Below are 25,045 nucleotides of genomic sequence, written 5' to 3'. Positions count from 1 at the left end.
TCTCACAGACATGCACGCTCTGTCTCTCTCTCAGATACATGCACTCTCAGTCTCTCTCTCACAGACACACACGCTCAGTCTCTCTCTCACAGACATTCACGCTCAGTCTCTCTCTCACAGACACGCATGCTCTGTCTCTCTCTCACGGACATGCATGCCCTGTCTGTCTCTCACACACACGCACGCTCTGTCTCTCTCTCTCACACACAGGCACGATCTGTCACTCACACACACAGAAGCAGGCTCTGTCTCTCGCTATCACACACAGGCACGCGCTGTCTCTCTCTCTCTCTCACACACACACGCTCATGCTCTGTCTCTCATACATACGCATGCTCTGTCTGTCTCTGTCTCACATGCACACACGCACATTCTGTCACTCTCTTTCTCACAGACACGCACGCTCTGTCTCTCTCTCACTGACACGCACGCTCTGTCTCTCTCTCACAGACACCCACACTCTGTCTCTCTCTCACAGACACGCACGCTCTGTCTCTCTCTCACAGACATGCACGCGCTATCTCTCTCTCACAGACATGCACGCTCTGAGTCTCTCAAACAGACATGCACGCGCTGTCTCTCTCTCTCACAGACACGCACGCTCTGTCTCTCTCTCACAGACACGCCTGCTCAGTCCCTCTCTCACAGACACACACGCTCAGTTTCTCTCTCACAGACATGCACGCTCAGTCTCTCTCTCACAGACGTGTACGCCCTGTCTGTCTCTCACACACAGGCACGCTCTGTCTCTCTCTCTCACACACACACACACGCATGCTCTGTGTCTCATACATACGCATGCTCTGCCTTTCTCTCTCTCCCACACGCAGGCTCACTTTGTGTCTCTCACACACATGCGCGCTCTGTCTCTCTCTCTCACACATGCACGCGCAGTCTCTCTCTCACAGACACTCACGCTCAGTCTCTCTCTCTCAGACAGGCACACTGTGTCTCTCTCTCACACACATGCAAGCTCTGTCTCTCTCTCTCACACAAAGGCACGCTCTGTCTCTCTCTCACATACAGTCATGTTCTGTCTCTCTCTCTCACACATAAGCACGCTCTGTCTCTCTCACACACACACACGTGCATGCTCTGTCTATCATACATACGCATGCTCTGTCTTGTCTCTCTCTCTCACACACGCAGGCTCTGTCTCTCTCTCTCACACGCAGACATGTTCTGTCTCTCTCTCTCTCTCACACATATACATGCACGCTCTGTCTCTCTCTCTCACACAAAGGCACGCTCTGTCTCCCTCTCACATACAGTCACGTTCTGTGTTTCTTTCTCACTCATAAGCACGATCTGTCTCTCTCTCACACACACACACGCATGCTCTGTCTATCATACATACACTTGCTCTGTCTCTCTCTGTCTCACACGCACACATGCATGTTCTGTCACTCTCTTTCTCACAGACACGCACGCTCTGTCTCTCTCGCACCAGCACGCACGCTCTGTCTCTCTCTCACAGAAATACACGCTCTGTCTCTCTCTCACAGACACACACGTTCAGTCTCTCTCTCACACACAGGCACGCTCTGTCTCTCTCTATCACACACAGGCACGCTCTGTCTCTCTCTCTCACACACACACACACGTGCATGCTCTGTCTCTCATACATACGCATGCTCTGTCTGTCTCTCTCTCACACACGAAGGCTCACTTTGTCTCTCTCACACACATGCACATTCTGTATCTCTCTCACTGTAACGCACGCTCAGTGTCTCTCTCACCGACATGCACGCTCTGTCTCTCACTCACAAACACGCACGCTCTGTCTCTCTCTCACAGACACGACGCTGTGTCTCTCTCTCACAGACACACACGCGCTATCTCTCTCTCACAGACACGCACGCTCTGTCTCTCTCTCTCACACACACGCACGCTCTGTCTCTCTCTGTCAAAGACACGCACGCTGTGTCTCTCTCTCACAGACACGCATGCTCCGTCCCTCTCTCACAGACACACACTTTCTGTCTCTCGCTCACTGACACGCACGCTCAGTCTCTCTCTCAAAGACATGCATGCCCTGTCTGTCTCTCACACACAGGCACACTCTGTCTCTCTCTATCACACACAGGCACGTTCTGTCTCTCTCTCTCTCTCACACACACACACACGCTCATGCTCTGTGTCTCATACATACGCATGCTCTGCCTGTCTCTCTCTCTCCCACACGCAGGCTCACTTTGTATCTCGCACACAAACGCACGCTCTGTCTCTCTCTCTCACACAAGCATGCTCAGTCTCACTCTCACAGACATGCTTCCCCTGTCTGTCTCTCACACACATGCACCCTCTGCCTCTCTCACACACAGGCACGCACGCTCTGTCTCTCTCTCACTGACATGCACGTTCAGGCTCTCTCTCACAGACACGCACGCTCAGTCTCTCTCCCACAGACACGCACGCTCAGTCTCTCTCTCACAGACACGCACGCTCAGTCTATCTCTGACAGACACGCACGCTCAGTCTCTCTCTCACAGACATGCACGCTCATTCTCTCTCTCACAGAAACGCACGCTCAGTCTCTCTCTCACAGACACGCACGCTCTGTCTCTCTCTCACAGACAGGCACGCCCTGTCTGTCACTCACACACACACACACACACACGCATGCTCTGTCTCTCATACATACACATGCTCTGACTGTCTCTCTCTCACACACGCAGGCTCACTTTGTCTCTCTCACACACTCGCACACTCTGTCTCTCTCTCTCACATGCAGACGTGCTCTGTCTCTCTCTCTCACACATATACATGCATGCTCTTTCTCTGTCTCACACATATACACACACGCTCTGTCTTTCTCTCACAAACACACATGCATGCTCTGTCTCTTTCTCACACACACACACGCACACTCTGTCTCTCTCTCAGACACACACATGCATGCTCTGTCTCTCTCTCTCACACACACACCCATGCACGCTCTGTCTCTCTCCCTCACACACAGGCAATGCTCTCTCTCCCTCTCTCTCACACACACACACGCATGCTCTGTCTCTCTCTCACACGCACACACACGCACACTTTGTCTCTAGCTCAGACACACACACGCCCGCTCTGTCTCTCTCTCTCTCACACACACACGCGCGCATGCTCTGTCTCTCATACATACGCATGCTCTGTCTGTCTCTCTCTCACACACACACACTCATGCTCTGTCACTCTCTCTCACAGACACGCATGCTCTGTCTCTCTCTCACTGACATGCACACTCTGTCTCTCTCTCACAGACACGCATGCTCTGTCTCTCTCTCTTTCACAGACATGCACGCTCTGTTTCTCTCTCACAGACACGCACGCTCAGTCTCTCTCTCACAGACACGCATGCTCAGTCTCTCTCTCACAGACACGCATGCTCAGTCTCTCTCTCACAGACACGAACACTCAGTCTCTCTCTCTCTCAGACAGGCACGCCGTGTCTCTCTCTCACACACATGCATGCTCTGTCTCTCTCTCTCACACAAAGGCACGCTCTGTCTGTCTCTCACATACAGGCACGCTCTATCTCACTCTCTCACACATAGGCACGCTCTGTCACTCTCGCACACACACACGCGCATGCTCTGTCAATAATCCATACGCTTGCTCTGTCTGTCTCTCACACACGCAGACTCTCTCCGTCTCTCTCACACGCCGGCATGCTCTATCTCTCTCTCTCTCCCACACATATACACGCACACTCTGTCTCTCTCTCTCTCACAAATATACAAGCACGCTCAGTCTCTCTCTCACAGACATGCACGCCCTGTCTGTCTCTCACACACACACACACACGCATGCTCTGTCTCTCATACATACACATGCTCTGACTGTCTCTCTCTCACACACGCAGGCTCACTTTGTCTCTCTCACACACTCGCACACTCTGTCTCTCTCTCTCACATGCAGACCTGCTCTGTCTCTCTCTCTCTCTCACACATATACATGCATGCTCTTTCTCTGTCTCACACATATACACACACGCTCTGTCTTTCTCTCACACACACACATGCATGCTCTGTCTCTTTCTCACACACACACGCACACGCACACTCCCTCTCTCTCTCTCAGACACACACATGCACGCTCTGTTTCTCTCACACACAGACACACGCATGCTCTGTCTAACGTATTTACGCAGGCTCTGTCTCTCTCTCTCACACGCGGGCATGCTCTGCCTCTCTCTCTCACACATATACCTGCACGCTATGTCTCTCTCTCTCACAGACAAGCATGCCCTGTCTCTCTCTCACACACATGCAGGCTCTGTCTCTCTCTCTCAAAAAACAGGCATGCTCTGTCTCTCTCTCACACACTCACACACGTACATGCTCTGTCTCTCATACATACTCGTGCTCTGTATGCCTCTCTCTCAGTCACACACACGCACGCTCTGTCTCTATCTCACTCACAGACACGCACGCTCTGTCTCTCTCTCACAGACACGCATGCTCAGTCTCTCTCTCACAGACACACACGCTCAGTCACTCTCCCAGACACGCACGCCATGTCTGTTTCTCACAGACATGCACGCTCTGTCTCCCTCTCACAGACACGCACGCTCTGTCTCTCTCTCACAGACACGCACGCTCAGTCTCTCTCTCACAGACATGCACGCTCTGTCTCTCTCTCACAGACACGCACGCTCAGTCTCTCTCTCACAGATGCGCACGCACTATCTCTCTCTCACAGACATGCACGCACTGTCTCTCTCTCACAGACATGCACGCTCTGTATCTCTCTCTTTCACAGACATGCACACTCTCTTTCTCTCTCACAGAGACGCACGATCAGTCTCTCTCTCACAGACACGCATGCTCAGTCTCTCTCTCACAAACACGCATGCTCAGTCGCTCTCTCACAAACACGCAGGCTCAGTCTCTCTCTCTCAGACAGGCACACCGTGTCTCTATCTCACACACATGCACGCTCTGTCTCTCTCTTTCACACAAAGGCACGCTCAGTGTCTCTCTCACATACACGCACGTCAGTCTCTCTCTCACACACACACACACGCACACTTTGTCTCTAGCTCACACACGCACACGCCTGCTCTCTCTCTCTCTCTCTCACACACACACGCGCGCATGCTCTGTCTCTCATACATACGCATGCTCTGCTGTCTCTCTCTCACACACACACACACACATGCTCTGTCACTCTCTCTCATTAGACATGCATGCTCTGTCTCTCTCTCACTGACACGCACGCTCTGTCTCTCTCTCACAGACACGCACGCTCAGTCTCTCTCTCACAGACACGCATGCTCAGTCTCTCTCTCACAGACACGCATGCTCAGTCTCTCTCTCACAGACACGCACACTCAGTCTCTCTCTCTCAGACAGGCACGCCGTGTCTCTCTCTCACACACATGCATGCTCCGTCTCTCTCTCTCACACAAAGGCACGCTCTGTCTGTCTCTCACATACAGGCACACTCTATCTCTCTCTCTCACACATAGGCATGCTCAGTCTCTCTCTCTCACACACACACATGCACGCTCTGTCTCTCTCACACACACACATGCATGCTCTGTCTCTCTCTCTCTCACACACACACCCATGCACGCTCTGTCTCTCTCCCTCACACACAGGCAACGCTCTCTCTCCCTCTCTCTCACACACACACACGCATGCTCTGTCTCTCTCTCACACACACACACACGCACACTTTGTCTCTAGCTCAGACACACACACGCCCGCTCTGTCTCTCTCTCTCTCACACACACACGCGCGCATGCTCTGTCTCTCATACATACGCATGCTCTGTCTGTCTCTCTCTCACACACACACACTCATGCTCTGTCACTCTCTCTCACAGACACACATGCTCTGTCTCTCTCTCACTGACATGCACACTCTGTCTCTCTCTCACAGACACGCACGCTCTGTCTCTCTTTCACAGACATGCACGCTCTGTTTCTCTCTCACAGACACGCACGCTCAATCTCTCTCTCACAGACACGCATGCTCAGTCTCTCTCTCACAGACACGCATGCTCAGTCTCTCTCTCACAGACACACACACTCAGTCTCTCTCTCTCTCAGACAGGCACGCCGTGTCTCTCTCTCACACAAAGGCACGCTCTGTCTGTCTCTCACATACAGGCATGCTCTATCTCACTCTCTCACACATAGGCACGCTCTGTCTCTCTCTCTCGCACACACACACGCGCATGCTCTGTCAATCATACATACGCTTGCTCTGTCTGTCTCTCACACACGCAGACTCTCTCCGTCTCTCTCACACGCCGGCATGCTCTACCTCTCTCTCTCTCACACATATACACGCACACTCTGTCTCTCTCTCTCTCACAAATATACAAGCACGCTCAGTCTCTCTCTCACAGACAGGCACGCCCTGTCTGTCTCTCACACACACACACACACACACACACGCATGCTCTGTCTCTCATACATACACATGCTCTGACTGTCTCTCTCTCACACACGCAGGCTCACTTTGTCTCTCTCACACACACGCACACTCTGTCTCTCTCTCTCACATGCAGACCTGCTCTGTCTCTCTCTCTCTCACACACATATACATGCATGCTCTTTCTCTGTCTCACACATATACACACACGCTCTGTCTTTCTCTCACACACACACATGCATGCTCTGTCTCTTTCTCACACACACACACGCACACTCTGTCTCTCTCTCAGACACACACATGCATGCTCTCTCCCTCTCTCTCACACACGCACGCATGCTCTGTCTCTCTCTCACACACACACGCACACGCACACTTTGTCTCTAGCTCAGACACACACACGCCCGCTCTGTCTCTCTCTCTCTCACACACACATGCGCGCATGCTCTGTCTCTCATACATACGCATGCTCTGTCTGTCTCTCTCTCACACACACACCCTCATGCTCTGTCACTCTCTCTCACAGACACGCATGCTCTGTCTCTCTCTCACTGACACACACACTCTGTCTCTCTCTCACAGACACGCACGCTCTGTCTCTCTCTCTTTCACAGACATGCACGCTCTGTTTCTCTCTCACAGACACGCACGCTCAGTCTCTCTCCCACAGACACGCACGCTCTGTCTCTCTCTCTCACAGACAGGCACGCCCTGTCTGTCTCTCACACACACACACACACACACGCATGCTCTGTCTCTCATACATACACATGCTCTGAATGTCTCTCTCTCACACACGCAGGCTCACTTTGTCTCTCTCACACACTCGCACACTCTGTCTCTCTCTCTCACATGCAGACGTGCTCTGTCTCTCTCTCTCTCACACACATATACATGCATGCTCTTTCTCTGTCTCAAACATATACACACACGCTCTGTCTTTCTCTCACACACACACATGCATGCTCTGTCTCTCTCTCAGACACACACATGCATGCTCTGTCTCTCTCTCTCACACACACACCCATGCACGCTCTGTCTCTCTCCCTCACACACAGGCAATGCTCTCTCTCCCTCTCTCTCTCACACACACACACGCATGCTCTGTCTCTCTCTCACACACACACACACACACGCACACTTTGTCTCTAGCTCAGACACACACACGCCGGCTCTGTCTCTCTCTGTCTCACACACACACGCGCGCATGCTCTGTCTCTCATACATACGCATGCTCTGTCTGTCTCTCTCTCACACACACACACTCATGCTCTGTCACTCTCTCTCACAGACACGCATGCTCTGTCTCTCTCTCACTGACATGCACACTCTGTCTCTCTCTCACAGACACGCACGCTCTGTCTATCTCTCTCTTTCACAGACACGCACGCTCTGTTTCTCTCTCACTGACATGCACGCTCAGTCTGTCTCTCACAGACACGCATGCTCAGTCTCTCTCTCACAGACACGCACGCTCTGTCTCTCTCTCTCACAGACAGGCACGCCCTGTCTGTCTCTCACACACACACACACACACACACGCATGCTCTGTCTCTCATACATACACATGCTCTGAATGTCTCTCTCTCACACACGCAGGCTCACTTTGTCTCTCTCACACACTCGCACACTCTGTCTCTCTCTCTCACATGCAGACGTGCTCTGTCTCTCTCTCTCTCACACACATATACATGCATGCTCTTTCTCTGTCTCAAACATATACACACACGCTCTGTCTTTCTCTCACACACACACATGCATGCTCTGTCTCTCTCTCAGACACACACATGCATGCTCTGTCTCTCTCTCTCACACACACACCCATGCACGCTCTGTCTCTCTCCCTCACACACAGGCAATGCTCTCTCTCCCTCTCTCTCACACACACACACGCATGCTCTGTCTCTCTCTCACACACACACAAACACACGCACACTTTGTCTCTAGCTCAGACACACACACGCCCGCTCTGTCTCTCTCTCTCTCACACACACACGCGCGCATGCTCTGTCTCTCATACATACGCATGCTCTGTCTGTCTCTCTCTCACACACACACACTCATGCTCTGTCACTCTCTCTCACAGACACGCATGCTCTGTCTCTCTCTCACTGACATGCACACTCTGTCTCTCTCTCACAGACACGCACGCTCTGTCTCTCTCTCTTTCACAGACACGCACGCTCTGTTTCTCTCTCACTGACATGCACGCTCAGTCTGTCTCTCACAGACACGCATGCTCAGTCTCTCTCTCACAGACACGCATGCTCAGTCTCTCTCTCACAGACACGCACACTCAGTCTCTCTCTCTCTCAGACAGGCACGCCGTGTCTCTCTCTCACACACATGCATGCTCTGTCTCTCTCTCTCACACAAAGGCACGCTCTGTCTGTCTCTCACATACAGGCACGCTCTATCTCACTCTCACACATAGGCACGCTCTGTGTCTCTCTCTCGCACACACACACGCGCATGCTCTGTCAATCATACATACGCTTGCTCTGTCTGTCTCTCACACACGCAGACTCTCTCCGTCTCTCTCACACGCCGGCATGCTCTACCTCTCTCTCTCTCCCACACCTATACACGCACACTCTGTCTCTCTCTCTCTCACAAATATACAAGCACGCTCAGTCTCTCTCTCACAGACAGGCACGCCCTGTCTGTCTCTCACACACACACACACACACGCATGCTCTGTCTCTCATACATACACATGCTCTGACTGTCTCTCTCTCACACACGCAGTCTCACTTTGTCTCTCTCACACACTCGCACACTCTGTCTCTCTCTCTCACATGCAGACGTGCTCTGTCTCTCTCTCTCTCTCACACATATACATGCATGCTCTTTCTCTGTCTCACACACACACACGCACACTCTCTCTCTCTCTCAGACACACACATGCACGCTCTGTTTCTCTCACACACAGACACACGCATGCTCTGTCTAACGTATTTACGCAGGCTCTGTCTCTCTCTCTCACACGCGGGCATGCTCTGCCTCTCTCTCTCACACATATACCTGCACGCTATGTCTCTCTCTCTCACAGACAAGCATGCCCTGTCTCTTTCTCACACACATGCAGGCTCTGTCTCTCTCTCTCAAAAAACAGGCATGCTCTGTCTCTCTCTCACACACTCACACATGTACATGCTCTGTCTCTCATACATACTCGTGCTCTGTATGCCTCTCTCTCAGTCACACACACGCACGCTCTGTCTCTATCTCACTCACAGACACGCACGCTCTGTCTCTCTCTCACAGACACGCATGCTCAGTCTCTCTCTCACAGACACACACGCTCAGTCACTCTCCCAGACACGCACGCCATGTCTGTTTCTCACAGACATGCACGCTCTGTCTCCCTCTCACAGACACGCACGCTCAGTCTCTCTCCCACAGACACGCACGCTCTGTCTCTCTCTCACAGACACGCATGCTCAGTCGCTCTCTCACAAACACGCAGGCTCAGTCTCTCTCTCTCAGACAGGCACACCGTGTCTCTATCTCACACACATGCACGCTCTGTCTCTCTCTTTCACACAAAGGCACGCTCAGTCTCTCTCTCACATACACGCACGTCAGTCTCTCTCTCACACACACACACACACACACTTTGTCTCTAGCTCACACACGCACACGCCTGCTCTCTCTCTCTCTCTCTCACACACACACGCACGCATGCTCTGTCTCTCATACATACGCATGCTCTGCTGTCTCTCTCTCACACACACACACACACATGCTCTGTCACCCTCTCTCATTAGACATGCATGCTCTGTCTCTCTCTCACTGACACGCACGCTCTGTCTCTCTCTCACAGACACGCACGCTCAGTCTCTCTCTCACAGACACGCATGCTCAGTCTCTCTCTCACAGACACACATGCTCAGTCTCTCTCTCACAGACACGCACACTCAGTCTCTCTCTCTCAGACAGGCACGCCGTGTCTCTCTCTCACACACATGCATGCTCTGTCTCTCTCTCTCACACAAAGGCACGCTCTGTCTGTCTCTCACATACAGGCACACTCTATCTCTCTCTCTCACACATAGGCATGCTGAGTCTCTCTCTCTCACACACACACATGCACGCTCTGTCTCTCTCACACACACACATGCATGCTCTGTCTCTCTCTCTCACACACACACCCATGCACGCTCTGTCTCTCTCCCTCACACACAGGCAACGCTCTCTCTCCCTCTCTCTCACACACACACACGCATGCTCTGTCTCTCTCTCACACACACACACACGCACACTTTGTCTCTAGCTCAGACACACACACGCCCGCTCTGTCTCTCTCTCTCTCACACACACACGCGCGCATGCTCTGTCTCTCATACATACGCATGCTCTGTCTGTCTCTCTCTCACACACACACACTCATGCTCTGTCACTCTCTCTCACAGACACGCATGCTCTGTCTCTCTCTCACTGACATGCACACTCTGTCTCTCTCTCACAGACACGCACGCTCTGTCTCTCTTTCACAGACATGCACGCTCTGTTTCTCTCTCACAGACACGCACGCTCAATCTCTCTCTCACAGACACGCATGCTCAGTCTCTCTCTCACAGACACGCATGCTCAGTCTCTCTCTCACAGACACACACACTCAGTCTCTCTTTCTCTCAGACAGGCACGCCGTGTCTCTCTCTCACACACATGCATGCTCTGTTTCTCTCTCTCACACAAAGGCACGCTCTGTCTGTCTCTCACATACAGGCATGCTCTATCTCACTCTCTCACACATAGGCACGCTCTGTCTCTCTCTCTCGCACACACACACGCGCATGCTCTGTCAATCATACATACGCTTGCTCTGTCTGTCTCTCACACACGCAGACTCTCTCCGTCTCTCTCACACGCCGGCATGCTCTACCTCTCTCTCTCTCACACATATACACGCACACTCTGTCTCTCTCTCTCTCACAAATATACAAGCACGCTCAGTCTCTCTCTCACAGACAGGCACGCCCTGTCTGTCTCTCACACACACACACACACACACACACACGCATGCTCTGTCTCTCATACATACACATGCTCTGACTGTCTCTCTCTCACACACGCAGGCTCACTTTGTCTCTCTCACACACACGCACACTCTGTCTCTCTCTCTCACATGCAGACCTGCTCTGTCTCTCTCTCTCTCACACACATATACATGCATGCTCTTTCTCTGTCTCACACATATACACACACGCTCTGTCTTTCTCTCACACACACACATGCATGCTCTGTCTCTTTCTCACACACACACACGCACACTCTGTCTCTCTCTCAGACACACACATGCATGCTCTCTCCCTCTCTCTCACACACGCACGCATGCTCTGTCTCTCTCTCACACACACACACACACGCACACTTTGTCTCTAGCTCAGACACACACACGCCCGCTCTGTCTCTCTCTCTCTCACACACACATGCGCGCATGCTCTGTCTCTCATACATACGCATGCTCTGTCTGTCTCTCTCTCACACACACACCCTCATGCTCTGTCACTCTCTCTCACAGACACGCATGCTCTGTCTCTCTCTCACTGACACACACACTCTGTCTCTCTCTCACAGACACGCACGCTCTGTCTCTCTCTCTTTCACAGACATGCACGCTCTGTTTCTCTCTCACAGACACGCACGCTAAGTCTCTCTCCCACAGACACGCACGCTCTGTCTCTCTCTCTCACAGACAGGCATGCCCTGTCTGTCTCTCACACACACACACACACACACACGCATGCTCTGTCTCTCATACATACACATGCTCTGAATGTCTCTCTCTCACACACGCAGGCTCACTTTGTCTCTCTCACACACTCGCACACTCTGTCTCTCTCTCTCACATGCAGACGTGCTCTGTCTCTCTCTCTCTCACACACATATACATGCATGCTCTTTCTCTGTCTCAAACATATACACATACGCTCTGTCTTTCTCTCACACACACACATGCATGCTCTGTCTCTCTCTCAGACACACACATGCATGCTCTGTCTCTCTCTCTCACACACACACCCATGCACGCTCTGTCTCTCTCCCTCACACACAGGCAATGCTCTCTCTCCCTCTCTCTCTCACACACACACACGCATGCTCTGTCTCTCTCTCACACACACACACACACACGCACACTTTGTCTCTAGCTCAGACACACACACGCCCGCTCTGTCTCTCTCTGTCTCACACACACACGCGCGCATGCTCTGTCTCTCATACATACGCATGCTCTGTCTGTCTCTCTCTCACACACACACACTCATGCTCTGTCACTCTCTCTCACAGACACGCATGCTCTGTCTCTCTCTCACTGACATGCACACTCTGTCTCTCTCTCACAGACACGCACGCTCTGTCTCTCTCTCTCTTTCACAGACACGCACGCTCTGTTTCTCTCTCACTGACATGCACGCTCAGTCTGTCTCTCACAGACACGCATGCTCAGTCTCTCTCTCACAGACACGCACGCTCTGTCTCTCTCTCTCACAGACAGGCACGCCCTGTCTGTCTCTCACACACACACACACACACACGCATGCTCTGTCTCTCATACATACACATGCTCTGAATGTCTCTCTCTCACACACGCAGGCTCACTTTGTCTCTCTCACACACTCGCACACTCTGTCTCTCTCTCTCACATGCAGACGTGCTCTGTCTCTCTCTCTCTCACACACATATACATGCATGCTCTTTCTCTGTCTCAAACATATACACACACGCTCTGTCTTTCTCTCACACACACACATGCATGCTCTGTCTCTCTCTCAGACACACACATGCATGCTCTGTCTCTCTCTCTCACACACATACCCATGCACGCTCTGTCTCTCTCCCTCACACACAGGCAATGCTCTCTCTCCCTCTCTCTCACACACACACACGCATGCTCTGTCTCTCTCTCACACACACACAAACACACGCACACTTTGTCTCTAGCTCAGACACACACACGCCCGCTCTGTCTCTCTCTCTCTCACACACACACGCGCGCATGCTCTGTCTCTCATACATACGCATGCTCTGTCTGTCTCTCTCTCACACACACACACTCATGCTCTGTCACTCTCTCTCACAGACACGCATGCTCTGTCTCTCTCTCACTGACATGCACACTCTGTCTCTCTCTCACAGACACGCACGCTCTGTCTCTCTCTCTTTCACAGACACGCACGCTCTGTTTCTCTCTCACTGACATGCACGCTCAGTCTGTCTCTCACAGACACGCATGCTCAGTCTCTCTCTCACAGACACGCATGCTCAGTCTCTCTCTCACAGACACGCACACTCAGTCTCTCTCTCTCTCAGACAGGCACGCCGTGTCTCTCTCTCACACACATGCATGCTCTGTCTCTCTCTCTCACACAAAGGCACGCTCTGTCTGTCTCTCACATACAGGCACGCTCTATCTCACTCTCACACATAGGCACGCTCTGTGTCTCTCTCTCGCACACACACACGCGCATGCTCTGTCAATCATACATACGCTTGCTCTGTCTGTCTCTCACACACGCAGACTCTCTCCGTCTCTCTCACACGCCGGCATGCTCTACCTCTCTCTCTCTCCCACACCTATACACGCACACTCTGTCTCTCTCTCTCTCACAAATATACAAGCACGCTCAGTCTCTCTCTCACAGACAGGCACGCCCTGTCTGTCTCTCACACACACACACACACACGCATGCTCTGTCTCTCATACATACACATGCTCTGACTGTCTCTCTCTCACACACGCAGGCTCACTTTGTCTCTCTCACACACTCGCACACTCTGTCTCTCTCTCTCACATGCAGACGTGCTCTGTCTCTCTCTCTCTCTCACACATATACATGCATGCTCTTTCTCTGTCTCACACACACACACGCACACTCTCTCTCTCTCTCAGACACACACATGCACGCTCTGTTTCTCTCACACACAGACACACGCATGCTCTGTCTAACGTATTTACGCAGGCTCTGTCTCTCTCTCTCACACGCGGGCATGCTCTGCCTCTCTCTCTCACACATATACCTGCACGCTATGTCTCTCTCTCTCACAGACAAGCATGCCCTGTCTCTTTCTCACACACATGCAGGCTCTGTCTCTCTCTCTCAAAAAACAGGCATGCTCTGTCTCTCTCTCACACACTCACACATGTACATGCTCTGTCTCTCATACATACTCGTGCTCTGTATGCCTCTCTCTCAGTCACACACACGCACGCTCTGTCTCTATCTCACTCACAGACACGCACGCTCTGTCTCTCTCTCACAGACACGCATGCTCAGTCTCTCTCTCACAGACACACACGCTCAGTCACTCTCCCAGACACGCACGCCATGTCTGTTTCTCACAGACATGCACGCTCTGTCTCCCTCTCACAGACACGCACGCTCTGTCTCTCTCTCACAGACACGCACGCTCAGTCTCTCTCCCACAGACACGCACTCTCTGTCTCTCTCTCACAGACACGCACGCTCAGTCTCTCTCTCACAGACATGCACGCTCTGTCTCTCTCTCACAGACACGCACGCTCAGTCTCTCTCTCACAGACGCGCACACACTATCTCTCTCTCACAGACATGCACGCACTGTCTCTCTCTCACAGACATGCATGCTCTGTATCTCTCTCTTTCACAGACATGCACACTCTCTTTCTCTCTCACAGAGAAGCACGATCAGTCTCTCTCTCACAGACCCGCATGTTCAGTCTCTCTCTCACAAACACGCACGCTCAGTCGCTCTCTCACAAACACGCAGGCTCAGTCTCTCTCTCTCAGACAGGCACACCGTGTCTCTATCTCACACACATGCACGCTCTGTCTCTCTCTTTCACACAAAGGCACGCTCAGTCTCTCTCTCACATACACGCATGCTCAGTCTCTCTCTCACACACACACACACGCACACTTTGTCTCTAGCTCACACACGCACACGCCTGCTCTCTCTCTCTCTCTCACACACACACGCGCGCATGCTCTGTCTCTCATACTTACGCATGCTCTTTCTGTCTCTCTCTCTCACACACACACACATGCTCTGTCACTCTCTCTCATTAGACATGCATGCTCTGTCTCTCTCTCACTGACATGCACGCTCTGTCTCTCTCTCACAGACACGCACGCTCAGTCTCTCTCTCACAGACACGCATGCTCAGTCTCTCTCTCACAGACACGCATGCTCAGTCTCTCTCTCACAGACACGCACACTCAGTCTCTCTCTCTCAGACAGGCACGCCGTGTCTCTCTCTCACACACATGCATGCTCTGTCTCTCTCTCTCACACAAAGGCACGCTCTGTCTGTCTCTCACATACAGGCACACTCTATCTCTCTCTCTCACACATAGACACGCTCAGTCTCTCTCTCTCACACACACACATGGACGCTCTGTCTCTCTCACACACACACATGCATGCTCTGTCTCTCTCTCTCACACACACACCCACGCATGCTCTGTCTCTCTCCCTCACACACAGGCAACGCTCTCTCTCCCTCTCTCTCACACACACACACGCATGCTCTGTCTCTCTCTCACACACACACACACGCACACTTTATCTCTAGCTCAGACACACACACGCCCGCTCTGTCTCTCTCTCTCTCACACATGCACGCGCGCATGCTCTGTCTCTCATACATACGCATGCTCTGTCTGCCTCTCTCTCACACACACACACTCATGCTCTGTCACTCTCTCTCACAGACACGCATGCTCTGTCTCTCTCTCACTGACATGCACGCTCTGTCTCTCTTTCACAGACATGCACGCTCTGTTTCTCTCTCACAGAAACGCACGCTCAATCTCTCTCTCACAGACACGCATGCTCAGTCTCTCTCTCACAGACACGCACACTCAGTCTCTCTCTCTCTCAGACAGGCACGCCGTGTCTCTCTCTCACACACATGCATGCTCTGTCTCTCTCTCTCACACAAAGGCACGCTCTGTCTGTCTCTCACATACAGGCATGCTCTATCTCACTCTCTCACACATAGGCACGCTCTGTCTCTCTCTCTCGCACACACACACGCGCATGCTCTGTCAATCATACATACGCTTGCTCTGTCTGTCTCTCACACACGCAGACTCTCTCCGTCTCTCTCACACGCCGGCATGCTCTACCTCTCTCTCTCTCACACATATACACGCACACTCTGTCTTTCTCTCACACACACACATGCATGCTCTGTCTCTCTCTCAGACACACACATGCATGCTCTGTCTCTCTCTCTCACACACACACCCAAGCACGCTCTGTCTCTCTCCCTCACACACAGGCAATGCTCTCTCTCCCTCTCTCTCACACACACACATGCATGCTCTGTCTCTCTCTCACACACACACACACACACGCACACTTTGTCTCTAGCTCAGACACACACACGCCCGCTCTGTCTCTCTCTCTCTCTCACACACACGCGCGCATGCTCTGTCTCTCATACATACGCATGCTCTGTCTGTCTCTCTCTCACACACACACACTCATGCTCTGTCACTCTCTCTCACAGACACGCATGCTCTGTCTCTCTCTCACTGACATGCACACTCTGTCTCTCTCTCACAGACACGCACGCTCTGTCTCTCTCTCTTTCACAGACACGCACGCTCTGTTTCTCTCTCACTGACACGCACGCTCAGTCTCTCTCTCACAGACACGCATGCTCAGTCTCTCTCTCACAGACACGCATGCTCAGTCTCTCTCTCACAGACACGCACATTCAGTCTCTCTCTCTCTCAGACAGGCACGCCGTGTCTCTCTCTCACACACATGCATGCTCTGTCTCTCTCTCTCACACAAAGGCACGCTCTGTCTGTCTCTCACATACAGGCACGCTCTATCTCACTCTCACACATAGGCACGCTCTGTGTCTCTCTCTCGCACACACACACGCGCATGCTCTGTCAATCATACATACGCTTGCTCTGTCTGTCTCTCACACACGCAGACTCTCTCCGTCTCTCTCACACCCCGGCATGCTCTACCTCTCTCTCTCTCCCACACCTATACACGCACACTCTGTCTCTCTCTCTCTCACAAATATACAAGCACGCTCAGTCTCTCTCTCACAGACATGCACGCCCTGTCTGTCTCTCACACACACACACACACGCATGCTCTGTCTCTCATACATACACATGCTCTGACTGTCTCTCTCTCACACACGCAGGCTCACTTTGTCTCTCTCACACACTCGCACACTCTGTCTCTCTCTCTCACATGCAGACCTGCTCTGTCTCTCTCTCTCTCTCACACATATACATGCATGCTCTTTCTCTGTCTCACACATATACACACACGCTCTGTCTTTCTCTCACACACACACATGCATGCTCTGTCTCTTTCTCACGCACACACACGCACACTCTCTCTCTCTCTCTCTCAGACACACACATGCACGCTCTGTTTCTCTCACACACAGACACACGCATGCTCTGTCTAACGTATTTACGCAGGCTCTGTCTCTCTCTCTCACACGCGGGCATGCTCTGCCTCTCTCTCTCACACATATACCTGCACGCTATGTCTCTCTCTCTCACAGACAAGCATGCCCTGTCTCTCTCTCACACACATGCACGCTCTGTCTCTCTCTCTCAAACAACAGGCATGCTCTGTCTCTCTCTCACACACTCACACACGTACATGCTCTGTCTCTCATACATACTCGTGCTCTGTATGCCTCTCTCTCAGTCACACACACGCACGCTCTGTCTCTATCTCACTCACAGACACGCACGCTCTGTCTCCCTCTCACAGACACGCACGCTCTGTCTCTCTCTCACAGACACGCACGCTCAGTCTCTCTCCCACAGACACGCACGCTCTGTCTCTCTCTCACAGACACGCACGCTCAGTCTCTCTCTCACAGACATGCACGCTCTGTCTCTCTCTCACAGACACGCACGCTCAGTCTCTCTCTCACAGACGCGCACACACTATCTCTCTCTCACAGACATGCACGCACTGTCTCTCTCTCACAGACATGCACGCTCTGTATCTCTCTCTTTCACAGACATGCTCACTCTCTTTCTCTCTCACAGAGAAGCATGATCAGTCTCTCTCTCACAGACACGCATGTTCAGTCTCTCTCTCACAAACACGCACGCTCAGTCGCTCTCTCACAAACACGCAGGCTCAGTCTCTCTCTCTCAGACAGGCACACCGTGTCTCTATCTCACACACATGCACACTCTGTCTCTCTCTTTCACACAAAGGCACGCTCAGTCTCTCTCTCACATACACGCACGCTCAGTCTCTCCCTCTCACACACACACACGCAAACTTTGTCTCTAGCTCACACACGCACACGCCTGCTCTCTCTCTCTCTCTCACACCCACACGCGCTCATGCTCTGTCTCTCATTCATACGCATGCTCTGTCTGTCTCTCTCTCACACACACACACACATGCTCTGTCACTCTCTCTCATTAGACATGCATGCTCTGTCTCTCTCTCACTGACGCGCACGCTCTGTCTCTCTCTCACAGACACGCACGCTCAGTCTCTCTCTCACAGACACGCATGCTCAGTCTCTCTCTCACAGACACGCATGCTCAGTCTCTCTCTCACAGACACGCACACTCAGTCTCTCTCTCTCAGACAGGCACGCCGTGTCTCTCTCTCACACACATGCATGCTCTGTCTCTCTCTCTCACACAAAGGCACGCTCTGTCTGTCTCTCACATACAGGCACACTCTATCTCTCTCTCTCACACATAGACACGCTCAGTCTCTCTCTCTCACACACACACATGCACGCTCTGTCTCTCTCACACACACACATGCATGCTCTGTCTCTCTCTCTCACACACACACCCATGCACGCTCTGTCTCTCTCCCTCACACACAGGTAACTCTCTCTCTCCCTCTCTCTCACACACACACACGCATGCTCTGTCTCTCTCTCACACACACACACACGCACACTTTATCTCTAGCTCAGACACACACACGCCCGCTCTGTCTCTCTCTCTCTCACACATGCACGCGCGCATGCTCTGTCTCTCATACATACGCATGCTCTGTCTGTCTCTCTCTCACACACACACACTCATGCTCTGTCACTCTCTCTCACAGACACGCATGCTCTGTCTCTCTCTCACTGACATGCACACTCTGTCTCTCTCTCACAGACACGCACGCTCAGTCTCTCTCTCACAGACACGCATGCTCAGTCTCTCTCTCACAGACACGCATGCTCAGTCTCTCTCTCACAGACACGCACACTCAGTCTCTCTCTCTCAGACAGGCACGCCGTGTCTCTCTCTCACACACATGCATGCTCTGTCTCTCTCTCTCACACAAAGGCACGCTCTGTCTGTCTCTCACATACAGGCACACTCTATCTCTCTCTCTCACACATAGACACGCTCAGTCTCTCTCTCTCACACACACACATGGACGCTCTGTCTCTCTCACACACACATATGCATGCTCTGTCTCTCTCTCTCACACACACACCCACGCATGCTCTGTCTCTCTCCCTCACACACAGGCAACGCTCTCTCTCCCTCTCTCTCACACACACACACGCATGCTCTGTCTCTCTCTCACACACACACACACGCACACTTTATCTCTAGCTCAGACACACACACGCCCGCTCTGTCTCTCTCTCTCTCACACATGCACGCGCGCATGCTCTGTCTCTCATACATACGCATGCTCTGTCTGCCTCTCTCTCACACACACACACTCATGCTCTGTCACTCTCTCTCACAGACACGCATGCTCTGTCTCTCTCTCACTGACATGCACGCTCTGTCTCTCTTTCACAGACATGCACGCTCTGTTTCTCTCTCACAGAAACGCACGCTCAATCTCTCTCTCACAGACACGCATGCTCAGTCTCTCTCTCACAGACACGCATGCTCTGTCTCTCTCTCACACACACACACACGCACACTTTGTCTCTAGCTCAGACACACACACGCCCGCTCTGTCTCTCTCTCTCTCACACACGCACGCGCGCATGCTCTGTCTCTCATACATACGCATGCTCTGTCTGTCTCTCTCTCACACACACACACTCATGCTCTGTCACTCTCTCTCACAGACACGCATGCTCTGTCTCTCTCTCACTGACACGCACACTCTGTCTCTCTCTCACAGACACGCACGCTCTGTCTCTCTTTCACAGACATGCACGCTCTGTTTCTCTCTCACAGACACGCACGCTCAGTCTCTCTCTCACAGACACGCATGCTCAGTCTCTCTCTCACAGACACGCACACTCAGTCTCTCTCTCTCTCAGACAGGCACGCCGTGTCTCTCTCTCACACACATGCATGCTCTGTCTCTCTCTCTCACACAAAGGCACGCTCTGTCTGTCTCTCACATACAGGCATGCTCTATCTCACTCTCTCACACATAGGCACGCTCTGTCTCTCTCTCTCGCACACACACACGCGCATGCTCTGTCAATCATACATACGCTTGCTCTGTCTGTCTCTCACACACGCAGACTCTCTCCGTCTCTCTCACACGCCGGCATGCTCTACCTCTCTCTCTCTCACACATATACACGCACACTCTGTCTTTCTCTCACACACACACATGCATGCTCTGTCTCTCTCTCAGACACACACATGCATGCTCTGTCTCTCTCTCTCACACACACACCCAAGCACGCTCTGTCTCTCTCCCTCACACACAGGCAATGCTCTCTCTCCCTCTCTCTCACACACACACATGCATGCTCTGTCTCTCTCTCACACACACACACACACACGCACACTTTGTCTCTAGCTCAGACACACACACGCCCGCTCTGTCTCTCTCTCTCTCTCACACACACGCGCGCATGCTCTGTCTCTCATACATACGCATGCTCTGTCTGTCTCTCTCTCACACACACACACTCATGCTCTGTCACTCTCTCTCACAGACACGCATGCTCTGTCTCTCTCTCACTGACATGCACACTCTGTCTCTCTCTCACAGACACGCACGCTCTGTCTCTCTCTCTTTCACAGACACGCACGCTCTGTTTCTCTCTCACTGACACGCACGCTCAGTCTCTCTCTCACAGACACGCATGCTCAGTCTCTCTCTCACAGACACGCATGCTCAGTCTCTCTCTCACAGACACGCACATTCAGTCTCTCTCTCTCTCAGACAGGCACGCCGTGTCTCTCTCTCACACACATGCATGCTCTGTCTCTCTCTCTCACACAAAGGCACGCTCTGTCTGTCTCTCACATACAGGCACGCTCTATCTCACTCTCACACATAGGCACGCTCTGTCTCTCTCTCTCGCACACACACACGCGCATGCTCTGTCAATCATACATACGCTTGCTCTGTCTGTCTCTCACACACGCAGACTCTCTCCGTCTCTCTCACACCCCGGCATGCTCTACCTCTCTCTCTCTCCCACACCTATACACGCACACTCTGTCTCTCTCTCTCTCACAAATATACAAGCACGCTCAGTCTCTCTCTCACAGACATGCACGCCCTGTCTGTCTCTCACACACACACACACACGCATGCTCTGTCTCTCATACATACACATGCTCTGACTGTCTCTCTCTCACACACGCAGGCTCACTTTGTCTCTCTCACACACTCGCACACTCTGTCTCTCTCTCTCACATGCAGACCTGCTCTGTCTCTCTCTCTCTCTCACACATATACATGCATGCTCTTTCTCTGTCTCACACATATACACACACGCTCTGTCTTTCTCTCACACACACACATGCATGCTCTGTCTCTTTCTCACGCACACACACGCACACTCTCTCTCTCTCTCTCTCAGACACACACATGCACGCTCTGTTTCTCTCACACACAGACACACGCATGCTCTGTCTAACGTATTTACGCAGGCTCTGTCTCTCTCTCTCACACGCGGGCATGCTCTGCCTCTCTCTCTCACACATATACCTGCACGCTATGTCTCTCTCTCTCACAGACAAGCATGCCCTGTCTCTCTCTCACACACATGCAGGCTCTGTCTCTCTCTCTCAAAAAACAGGCATGCTCTGTCTCTCTCTCACACACTCACACACGTACATGCTCTGTCTCTCATACATACTCGTGCTCTGTATGCCTCTCTCTCAGTCACACACACGCACGCTCTGTCTCTATCTCACTCACAGACACGCACGCTCTGTCTCCCTCTCACAGACACGCACGCTCTGTCTCTCTCTCACAGACACGCACGCTCAGTCTCTCTCCCACAGACACGCACGCTCTGTCTCTCTCTCACAGACACGCACGCTCAGTCTCTCTCTCACAGACATGCACGCTCTGTCTCTCTCTCACAGACACGCACGCTCAGTCTCTCTCTCACAGACGCGCACACACTATCTCTCTCTCACAGACATGCACGCACTGTCTCTCTCTCACAGACATGCACGCTCTGTATCTCTCTCTTTCACAGACATGCACACTCTCTTTCTCTCTCACAGAGAAGCACGATCAGTCTCTCTCTCACAGACACGCATGTTCAGTCTCTCTCTCACAAACACGCACGCTCAGTCGCTCTCTCACAAACACGCAGGCTCAGTCTCTCTCTCTCAGACAGGCACACCGTGTCTCTATCTCACACACATGCACGCTCTGTCTCTCTCTTTCACACAAAGGCACGCTCAGTCTCTCTCTCACATACACGCACGCTCAGTCTCTCTCTCTCACACACACACACGCAAACTTTGTCTCTAGCTCACACACGCACACGCCTGCTCTCTCTCTCTCTCTCTCACACCCACACGCGCGCATGCTCTGTCTCTCATTCATACGCATGCTCTGTCTGTCTCTCTCTCACACACACACACACATGCTCTGTCACTCTCTCTCATTAGACATGCATGCTCTGTCTCTCTCTCACTGACACGCACGCTCTGTCTCTCTCTCACAGACACGCACGCTCAGTCTCTCTCTCACAGACACGCATGCTCAGTCTCTCTCTCACAGACACGCATGCTCAGTCTCTCTCTCACAGACACGCACACTCAGTCTCTCTCTCTCAGACAGGCACGCCGTGTCTCTCTCTCACACACATGCATGCTCTGTCTCTCTCTCTCACACAAAGGCACGCTCTGTCTGTCTCTCACATACAGGCACACTCTATCTCTCTCTCTCACACATAGACACGCTCAGTCTCTCTCTCTCACACACACACATGCACGCTCTGTCTCTCTCACACACACACATGCATGCTCTGTCTCTCTCTCTCACACACACACCCATGCACGCTCTGTCTCTCTCCCTCACACACAGGTAACTCTCTCTCTCCCTCTCTCTCACACACACACACGCATGCTCTGTCTCTCTCTCACACACACACACACGCACACTTTATCTCTAGCTCAGACACACACACGCCCGCTCTGTCTCTCTCTCTCTCACACATGCACGCGCGCATGCTCTGTCTCTCATACATACGCATGCTCTGTCTGTCTCTCTCTCACACACACACACTCATGCTCTGTCACTCTCTCTCACAGACACGCATGCTCTGTCTCTCTCTCACTGACATGCACACTCTGTCTCTCTCTCACAGACACGCACGCTCTGTCTCTCTTTCACAGACATGCACGCTCTGTTTCTCTCTCACAGAAACGCACGCTCAATCTCTCTCTCACAGACACGCATGCTCAGTCTCTCTCTCACAGACACGCATGCTCAGTCTCTCTCTCACAGACACGCACACTCAGTCTCTCTCTCTCTCAGACAGGCACGCCGTGTCTCTCTCTCACACACATGCATGCTCTGTCTCTCTCTCTCACACAAAGGCACGCTCTGTCTGTCTCTCACATACAGGCATGCTCTATCTCACTCTCTCACACATAGGCACGCTCTGTCTCTCTCTCTCGCACACACACATGCGCATGCTCTGTCAATCATACATACGCTTGCTCTGTCTGTCTCTCACACACGCAGACTCTCTCCGTCTCTCTCACACGCCGGCATGCTCTACCTCTCTCTCTCTCACACATATACACGCACACTCTGTCTCTCTCTCTCTCACAAATATACAAGCACGCTCAGTCTCTCTCTCACAGACAGGCACGCCCTGTCTGTCTCTCACACACACACACACACACGCATGCTCTGTCTCTCATACATACACATGCTCTGACTGTCTCTCTCTCACACACGCAGGCTCACTTTGTCTCTCTCACACACTCGCACACTCTGTCTCTCTCTCTCACATGCAGACGTGCTCTGTCTCTCTCTCTCTCTCACACATATACATGCATGCTCTTTCTCTGTCTCACACATATACACACACGCTCTGTCTTTCTCTCACACACACACATGCATGCTCTGTCTCTTTCTCACACACACACACGCACACTCTGTCTCTCTCTCAGACACACACATGCATGCTCTGTCTCTCTCTCTCACACACACACCCATGCACGCTCTGTCTCTCTCCCTTACACACAGGCAACGCTCTCTCTCCCTCTCTCTCACACACACACACGCATGCTCTGTCTCTCTCTCACACACACACACACACGCACACTTTGTCTCTAGCTCAGACACACACACGCCCGCTCTGTCTCTCTCTCTCTCACACACACATGCGCGCATGCTCTGTCTCTCATACATACGCATGCTCTGTCTGTCTCTCTCTCACACACACACACTCATGCTCTGTCACTCTCTCTCACAGACACGCATGCTCTGTCTCTCTCTCACTGACACACACACTCTGTCTCTCTCTCACA

The sequence above is a fragment of the Carcharodon carcharias genome, chromosome 4, assembly GCF_017639515.1.
Source record: "Carcharodon carcharias isolate sCarCar2 chromosome 4, sCarCar2.pri, whole genome shotgun sequence".
Classification (NCBI taxonomy): Eukaryota; Metazoa; Chordata; class Chondrichthyes; order Lamniformes; family Lamnidae; genus Carcharodon; species Carcharodon carcharias.
Note: the sequence above shows the minus strand (reverse complement) of the source record.